Raw genomic sequence first — 10,210 nt, forward strand, 5'->3', positions numbered from 1 at the left:
ATAAATTTTTAACTATATACGGTAAATAATTTTCGGTAAAAAATAAAACTTTTAAGGGCTGTAATGTTTCAAAACATTTTGGATTTTGATGTAATTTTGCAGGTGGGTAGACTTTTCAATGCTCTACATTATGGCTCCTTATATTGATTATCTATCTTGTATAGTTTAAGAGCTGCAGCTCTATAAAACTTCACGAATTTTGATGAAATTTTGCAGGAAGGTAGAGCTTTGAATGTTCTACATTAATGCTTCTTACATTGATTATCTATCTTGATGCTTACACACTCCCAAAGATATATTTCCACAACTCATTACATCATCCCAGGGTACATAGTTTCTTAGAAATTGACTTCGACATAAAACGTAACCAGTCAATCATGCATGATCAGACTTTTTTCTATGTTTACCACAAAATCATTCATGCGCGAAAAGCCCTCAAAAATAGAACGGGAATACACGATAGATAATGTAGTGAATATTAAATAACATTGATGGTATCAAAACTTTCTTGAAATTATTGTTACATATCAATACCATATTGAATGTATATCGTAACTCTTTTTTTTTTTAATTTGATCGTTGCCACTATTTACGAAGGTTACCGATTCTTCTGATTTAAGACTGGTCTCCGTTCAGCCAGTATCAGTCTAAAGAAGATGCTACAATAATGATAATATACCGTAAGCGCACACGGTTCTACGTATTGATTTTAGAGTGTGTTATGCTATCAGCCAATCATAAATAATCGGCGCTTCACTTCTGCGTTATTTGAGATTTTTATCCATTGAGATGATGGTTTTCAATTTCTTTGTGCATGTTATCTGCTTTCAATTCTTTATAATTCTTTTTCAATTAATTATACAATTTATCATATAGACCCCAAACAAACTAAATACCAAAAATAAAAATGTGTTGCCTTTTTTATTTGTGTATTTCACATATTACAGAATTCGAATGATCGATTCTTACAAAAACTATTACTTAAAATCATTTGGTGTAGTTTGATTATCAAACATTTCTTCCACTTGAACGTGTTTAGGCCGCATATCAATCTATTCATTTTTACCAGGGTATAATTATTTCTCATCCTTACGATAGTGCTTTATCTGTAATTAGAAGAAATCTGTGGGAGTAGAACAGATGTTAATTTATGAACAGTGAAACATATCAAACTGTACGTTAAAATAAACGTTTAATAGAGGCAACTGCAAAAATGTATACCTTTTTAATTCCATATATTGATGGGATCAACAAAAAACGACAGATATTCTCCTGTCTGTTTCTATTACGAATCAGGAAAAGTAAACGGGCATGGTAGAGTTGTAAAAAAATTAAGCATATTTTTTTTGCTCATTAGCTGTTAAACCTTTAGCAAGATGAATATTTTTTTAAGATGACTGTGTTTTTTCTTATTCCTTTTTCTACAATGTACATTACATAACTTCCATTTGGTGAAGCCATTAAAACATATTACAGACTGATTCCAGTTCTACTGCCTAAAGCAATAAATTCTACCATCAGATATAGCTGCTAGCTGTCTTAAGTATCACAATGTTTATTGTAAAGGATGAATAAGGATACTTATGAGGTAACTTTAGTTTGCGTGTTTCTCGAAGTTTTATTATTTTAAAATAAAATTTTAAATGAGACGACAAATCTATTCAAAAGAATTAAATTACAGGGCTTTTTGTCATTTAAGTAGCACTGCAGCTAAGAAGCATGTTGAATGTGATACATTGCTGGAAAGCCTTCATGTTTATTTTTTTATATTTTATTTAAATGTTATAATAAAAAGAAATAAGGACTTGTCTGTTGATAAACCAGTTATCATTGGTCTTCTATAGAATGTAACTCAAAATTATGGGAGGTAACTCTGCAAATAATATGACAATACAATACCACGGGCTGACACTTACGTCGCACTGTTTTACCCCGAGCAATGGGAGGGGTAAACATTAACGTAAATGGCTAGCCCGTGGTAAAACAATGATAATATGGAGTTTCGTGATATATTTCTACTAATAGGGCTAGTTTCTTCACGTTTTTAAACAGACACAGCCTGTGTGTTTCGCGAAATGTTGGTCATGTGTTTATCACATTTTTTTACCATTTCAGTAATTGAAAGTTTCAATTTATCTATTATAGTTTTCAAGATATAGGCTAAAAACTAAAAAAAAGTCATTTTCACCTCTCAAGGGCAATAAATAAAATAACCTTAACATGGAGTGGTCTGACAACTTTGATTCCCTGGAGACTTTTGTAGGTCTTGTAATAAGGATATTTCAGCAATTGGAAGATATTGGCCAAACCTAACGGTTTTGGAGATAAATACAAAAAAAAACTACTGTACGACCCCTATGTTCTATTTTTAGTAAAGGCGGCAAATCTTTTTAACCGATCAAAAATCCAAACGGTCATTTTGTTAAAGATACCCGAAAAACAAAAATACCAACTTTCATTAAATTCTGTAGAGTAGTTTCTGAGGAGACGATGTTTGAAAGTAGTAACATAAAAAACAGCAAAAACATGTCCAAAAAGGGCAATAACTCCAACATGGGTCAACAGATTTTCACCAAAATTTGACCACAGATAGATCTCATCATGCTGAATACTTTTTACTCTCTCAGAATCTAGCTAAACCTAACGGTTTTGGAGATAAATGCAAATATTCTGACCCCTATGTTCTATTTATAGTAACGGCGGCCATGTTTTTTAACCGATCAAACATCCAAACGGTCATTTTGTTAAAGATACCCTACAAAAGAAAACTTACAACTTTCATTGAATTCTGTACGTTAGTTTTTGAGAAGAAGATTTTTGAATGTAATAACATCAAAAACAGAAAAAAAACATCCATAAAGGCAATAACTCCAACATGGGTCAACAGATTATCACCAAAATTTGACATCATGCTGAATACTTTTACCCATGTCAGAATTTGGCTAAATCTAACGGTTGTGGAGATATATGCAAAAATCTGCTGTCTGACCCCATGTTCCATTTTTGTAATGGCGGCCATGTTTTTAATCGATCAAAAATCCAACAGTCATTATTTATGCAAATCTATTCAGTAGTTTCAGAGAAGAAGATATTTGAAGAAATTGTCAACGACGACGACGTCGATGGACGCTAAGTGATGGCAATAGCTCATCTAGCCTATGGCCAGGTGAGCTAAAAATATGTGTTTGCTTTTGGAGGGAGGGGGTTTGGGGGTCACATATTTCAGAATTTGTGTATAATTCTTACAAAGATTGCTACCTAAAAGTTGGTTTTGAAACATTTCTTTCATAAGCATGCGTTCACGTTACTTGTCAATCTATTCATTTTACCGGGGTTATAATCATCCTAACGAGTAGTATTTTATCTGTTACAGTAATTAGAAGAAATCTGTGGGAGTATAACATATGTTAACCTATGTGCAGTGAAAAGTATCTAATTGGAAATAAAACCGTGCGTTAAAAAACGGGTTTTTTTCTGCACTCGATATAGCTGTGGTCGTTGCAAATTATTTTTCATTTCAAAATGGTATTACAGCTAGGTTACGCAATGATGTCTCCTCGGTATTCAGTCAGATCATCATCCGCCGACATGAAGCCCAGGAGAAAATATGAAAACGTTTACGACTGGAGGAAAATAGATATTTTCATGAAAAAAAAATGAACGAACAAAAGGAACCAAGGGTATCTAATTTAAAAGCTGGCAGTCCACATATATGTTTATTTTATGGAGCACTTAAGGTTTGGGGTGACTACTGAAAAATTGATTTTTCAAATTTTTTTGAATTTCTTTTTAAGTCTTAATTTACGTACAGAAACGCCGCGTGACATGGTGGTTTTTATTTCAAAATTTAAAGGCTATGTGGATGTATTTTAGCAACATTGTGTCAGATAAGAGAAATTTCACCCGGATCTATTTTTAGATTCTAGTGGAAGTGAGGACCATATACGGAAATAGCATTATAAATAATTGCGCTCTTGTATCCATCAGGATATATTAAGAACCATAGACAACCAATTCCACTATGTACCTCTATAAAAGTCCTTATACTATTGGGATCCACAAAAACGATATTGATATTTTCCTGTTTTGTTTTTGTTCTTGTTTTTTTTTGTTATTTGGTTTGTTTTTTAATTGTTTTTTGTTGTTGTTTTTGTTTGTTGTTTTTTATGTTTGTTTGTTGTTTGTTTTGTTTTATTTCGTTTTTGTCATAAACTGTGAAGAATAGTTACCATGACGAATTTAGGGTGCCTGTCAAGAGAAAGTGAGCAGGCCTGGTAAATGTATAGTTAAAAAATCAGCATAATTTTCCTATCCATTAGCTATTTGACCTTTGGTGAGATGAGTTTTTTCATAGGATGACCGTTTTCTTTCTTTATCTTTCTATGCATTAATTACATGACGAAATTAAAAGATATTTCAGATTGATTCTAGTTTAACTGCCTTAAACAATTAATTCTGCCACCATGAATAGCTGCTAGCTGTCTTAAGTGTATCACAATGTTTATAGTAAAGGATTAGTTAGGGTAATTCTGGGTATTCTAAGTTTGCGTGTTCCTCGAAGATTCATTATTGTAAAATCATAATTTGAGGCGAAAATGTATTCCAAAGAGATAATTTACGTGGCTTTCTTTTACACATTGAAGTATCATTACAGATAAGAAGCATGCGAAATGTGATACATTGTTTGAAAGCTTACATGTTTTTATTCGTGATAATTTTTTTCATGTTGCAGTAAACAGAAATTAGGACGTGGCTTCTAATATACTAGTAACCGTTGGCCTGAGGCGATATGAATTTTATAGAATGTACTGTAAAACTCAAAATTAAGGGAAGTAACTATGAAAATAGCACGGAAATACAAGACCCTTTTGTGCTAACCGTGGGTTAGTCGATAAGCATGCGTAGAGCATGGGCAATATGCACTTCCGCACGGAAAATTCTTTTGTTTTACCCAAGCCCTACCTCGCGGAAGTGTACATTGAGCATACTCTTTAACTACAAAAGGGTCTATAGAAATTATTGGATTTTCGATGGGAATGAACTCCTAAGACCAAACAGATGGAATGAATAATTATACACACCCTAAAAATACCATAATACCAAAAATAAGAATATGTTAGCTTTTTTTTGTGTGTTTCACATGTTACAGAATTTGCATGATTCTGACATAGAATGATACTAGTACTATAAAATAGGTGATCTAGTTTGATTATCATGCGTTCAGGTCACATATCAATCTATTCATTATCGGGTTATAATTATTTCTCATCCTAACGATAGTGCTTTATCAGTAATTAGAAGAAATCTGTGGGAGTACATGTATGTTAACATATGTACAGTGAAACTAAACCGTGCGTTAAAAACCTTGTTTACGTTGCACTCGACAGAGACCAGTGCAAATTATTTTATTTCAATAATACATAATTTTTAATTCTTTAAATTATTGGAATCCACGAAAACAATAGCTTTTCTCCTGTTTTTTTTTTTTAATTTGTAACGTCTTGTTGTCATTTTTTTTTCATGAAAACTCGAGGTTTTGTGGTAATGGTGACATAATGTTGAAAAATATTTTCCTTAACGAATTTGTGACACCTGTCAGGGAAGTGAGTAGTCATGGTATTGTTGAAAAAAATAAGCATACTTCTTTCTGTTCACTAACTTTTACACTTCGGCAAGATAAGTATTATTTCACTGTGTTCTTTCTTTCCCTTTGTATACATAATATCACTTGCCTTTTGATGAAGTTATTAAATGATTTTTTTTTCAGATTGATTCCAGTTTAACTGCCTTTAGCAATTACAGCGAGTTGAAGAGGACCAGTTCCAATTTCATTACAAATCTCTCTCTCTCTCTCTCTCTCTCTCTCTCTCTCTCTCTCTCTCTCTCTCTCTTATTTAAATATTCACAGACCAAATCTATTTTCAGTTTCAATTACTTCATTGAACTGAATGCTGAAACTTCTATTAAAAAGAATTTGATGCTCATATATTGTTATTCTGAGATTCTGTCTAGCTGAAGTCATTTTAAGATCTTAAAGTTATGGTAACATTCATTACACTTTTGCAAAATAGCCATGTTTTCAGTTTACAATATAAATGCATGTACTAGTCCTTTTAAGGACCTTCTTAATATTAAACAGTTAAAAAAATGTTAAAAGAAATATTGTAAAGTGATTGTAAATACTAGTATCAGTTTTTAATTAATTAATTTTTTTTTTTTTTTTTTTTGGTTTACAGCGTTTTTTTAAGCCCAAAAACAACATTGTTTTTGTCTGCAAAATGTTTTACATCCAATGTTTATTATCAGAGGTAGACGTAGAAAATAATAGCAGTGATAAGACCTATACTGCTACCACTCTCTCCAAAGAAGAGATTGTGGAAAACCATAAATCTGTGCTATCCTCTTTTGGTGTCTCTACCAAGGACGATGATTGTGATTTACCGTCTATGTACTGGATTCCTAAACTCCACAAGAATTCATACAAACAACGTTTCATAGCTGGATCTGCAAAATGTACCACCAAACCTCTTTCAAAACTTTTAACTTCTATACTCACAAATGTCAAATAGGGTCTGCAGTCCTACCACAACACTTGTTACTCCCGTAGTGGTATTAATTCAATGCGGATCCTGAAAAATTCGAAAGATCTTTTGGAGACAATCAGTTCAAGACTAGTATCTGAATATAACAGCATTAAAACCTATGATTTTTCAACACTGTATACTTCTATTCCCCATACTCAGTTAAAATCCCGACTTAAAAACATTATACATCGTTGTTTTTCCAAAAAGATGTAACCTAGATACAAATATATAGTTCTTGGTAGATATTCCTCATACTTTGTTAGAAATAATTCCAAATCATCTTCCAAATATACAGAGGAAGATGTTTACAAAATGCTGGAATTTTTAACCGATAACATATTTGTCCAGTGTGATGGGCGTGTTTTTCAACAAACGGTCGGCATTCCAATGGGAACAAATTGTGCTCCTTTACTTGATGACCTATTCTTTCACTCTTGTGAGGCTGAATTTATAGCTGATCTGATCAGAAAGAAAGAATAGCGTTTGGCTACATCCTTCAATATCAGTTTCCGCTATATAGATGACGTATTATCTTTAAACAATCCTAATTTCGGGGATTTGATACATTGCATCTACCCAAAAGAACTTGAGATAAAGGATACTACAGACACTGTGAAGTCAGCCTCATATCTTGACCTACACTTAGAAATCGATGGTTAAGGAAAACTATTGACCAAACTTTACGACAAACGTGATGACTTTTCATTCAGAATTGTTAACTTTCCTTTCATCTGTGGCAACATCCCTTCGGTACCTGCGTATGGAGTGTTTATATCACAACTCATACGTTATGCCAGAGCTTGCCGAAATTACGCAGACTTTTTGTATCGCGCTAGAACTCTAACAAATAGGTTCTGAAACAGGGTTATGTTGCTACAAGATTGAAGTCATCACTACAGAAGTTTTATGGTCGTCATCATGAACTCGTGGATCGTTATGGTGTATCCATCTGCACCATGAAAACTGATTTATTCAACGGGTCATTGTTTTCCTTTCCACGTTTGTCTACCCTGGACTTGACTTTTTATGAGCAACTCGGCGGGTGTTTCTAGAAAAACAGAGGACTCTTACCCTACCGGTGCACCTGGTCCATGCTCCCAGTTTTTAGTGGAGTCCGAGTTGCTCATTTGCTTTTGTTACTTTGTATGTATGATTTTAGTTACTGTATGTTCTTTGTTGTGTATGTCTGTTTCCATGTCTGGTCTTGTTCATGGATTACATTCTTTTGATTACCGCTATAACCTTGGTTCCCTTGATTACTCTTTAAGATGTCCTAAAATATAAACTTGAAAATGTACCAGTGTAGAAAAATAATTCAGTGCTATTAAAACTTAAAAGGCAGTGTCCAAAAGATGACACAGGTGTTCTATGGTAGTTAAGTAGGACACATTGGTATAACGTAGGACATATTTCTACGTAGAGAGCTATTTTAACTACTTAGTAGCCTACCAAGATTTGTATTGAAATTGGAACTGGTCCTTTTTCAACTCTCTCCAACTTGTCAACCGAAATAGCCGCTACCTATCCTAAGTAGTACTCCAGCTAAGTGTCATGCAAAATGTGATACATGGTTGTAAAGCCTACATATTTTTGATATTTTGTATAAAATATTATAGTGAACAAAAATTAACATGTGCCTTTCATAAAACCCCTGTCAATAGGAGATACAATTAATTTGAAATGTTTGGTAGAATTTAAAATTAAGGGAGATAACTGATAAAGACACTTTATTACAATTGAACCTGTTGGATTTTCAATGTGCATTATCTCCTTATAGCAGACAGATTGGAATGAATAATTATATATTTCATCATATAGACCTATAAAGCAACTAAATAACAAAAATAAAATGTGAAGCCTTTGATGTGTATCACATATTACAGAACTGGCATGATTCTTACAAAGACTACTACTTAAATACCACAATATATTTTGTGAAAGATTAAAAAGGGTGATCCAGTGACATCTTAAGTTTGCATGTTTCTCGAAGTTTTAATAAATGTAAAATTATAAATGAGACGAAAAATATATTCCAAAGCGATAATGTACACGTTTTCTCTTGGCCTGTTTAAGTAGCTATACAGTTAAGAAGCATGCAAACTGTAATACATTGTCGGAAAACCTTTATATTTTCATTGTTTATATTTTGTTTGCAGTGTTATATTAAACAGAAATTAGTATTTGGATCTTCGATGTGAACTGTGTGTCTCCTAATACAAGACGAATTTGAGAGAATAATTAAACATTTTACAACATAGACCGAACAAAGAACTTAATTGCAGCCTTTTTTGTGTGTATTAGATATAAAAATTTGCAAATTTGTTCTTTTTTTAATCATCAAACATTTTTTTAACAAGCATGCGTTGTATAATCCCATGTATAAATCGATTCATTTATACTGGAGACGTTCCGAATTAATTTTTATCAGTAATTAGAAGAAATCTGTGAGAGTAGAACTTGAGTCATAACTTCACACAGAACTGTACGTTAAAAAAACTTGTTCAAGTTACAATCAATTAAGTCAACTGCATGCAGATATTTTCAATCTAGTTAAAGTAATTAAGACACCTACGTCACTGGATGGTGTTAAATTATACAGGTTACTGTAGAGTTTATATACAGGTTTTATTCGATGATAGTGCAATCGAGGGAACCAAGATTGTGGCGGAAATCAAAAGAAAGTAACCCAGAGACAAAGACCAGGCCTGGAAAACAGACAAACACCACGAAGAATATAAAATAGCTAAAATTACGCATACTTAGTAACCAAAGTAAATGAGCAACTCGGACTCCATTAAAAACGCAGAGCATGGATCAGGTGCCCCGGTAGGATAAGCATCCTCTGCTTTTCTAGAAACAACCGCCGAGTTGCTCATAAAAAGTCGTTCGGGGTAAACGAAAGAGGAAAGGAAAACTGCAATGATGTTAGATTATACAGGTCCCCGAGTAGTTTATATACAGCTTTAACTAGATAGGTGTTAGATTACGCAGGTTTCTGTGTAGTTTATATACAGGTTCGACTGGATTGATGTTAGATTTTAAAGGATTTTTGTTAGTATATTCAAGTAGCACTCCAGGTAAGAATCATGTGAAATGTGATTCATGGTTTGAAAGCCTACATATTTTTATATTTTTTGATATTTTCTTTAAAATATTATAGTAAAACAGATATTAACATGTAGTTTTTCATATAACTATTGTTCTTGGGAGATAAGTTGTATAATATGAACTGTAGATTTCAAAATGAAGGGAGATAACACTGTGAATGACACTAAAATACAATAGATAATTTGATTTTCAATGCAGACCTCTTAAGAGCTAACAGATTGGAATGAATAATTATATATTTCATCATATACACCAATAAAGCAACTGATTCATAAAATGAGAATGTGTATCACATATTACAGATTCAATGTAATGACAGATCAATCCAACCAAATGACTTCATGAACCATACAATTACACTAATTCAGTTAAAAAGAACATAGAACATTCAGTGACATTTATATCCCTGAATATTGAGCATTTCATGGCCATTAGAATTCAGTAACATTTTTTTTTTTAATAAGCTCCTCAAATTAATCAATTGATTTGCTGGGTGCAGCTTGATATGACAGCAAAGG

Source organism: Perna viridis, chromosome 5 (genome assembly GCF_037379345.1).
Source record: "Perna viridis isolate PV_CMFRI_1.1 ecotype Kerala chromosome 5, ASM3737934v1, whole genome shotgun sequence".
Classification (NCBI taxonomy): domain Eukaryota; kingdom Metazoa; phylum Mollusca; class Bivalvia; order Mytilida; family Mytilidae; genus Perna; species Perna viridis.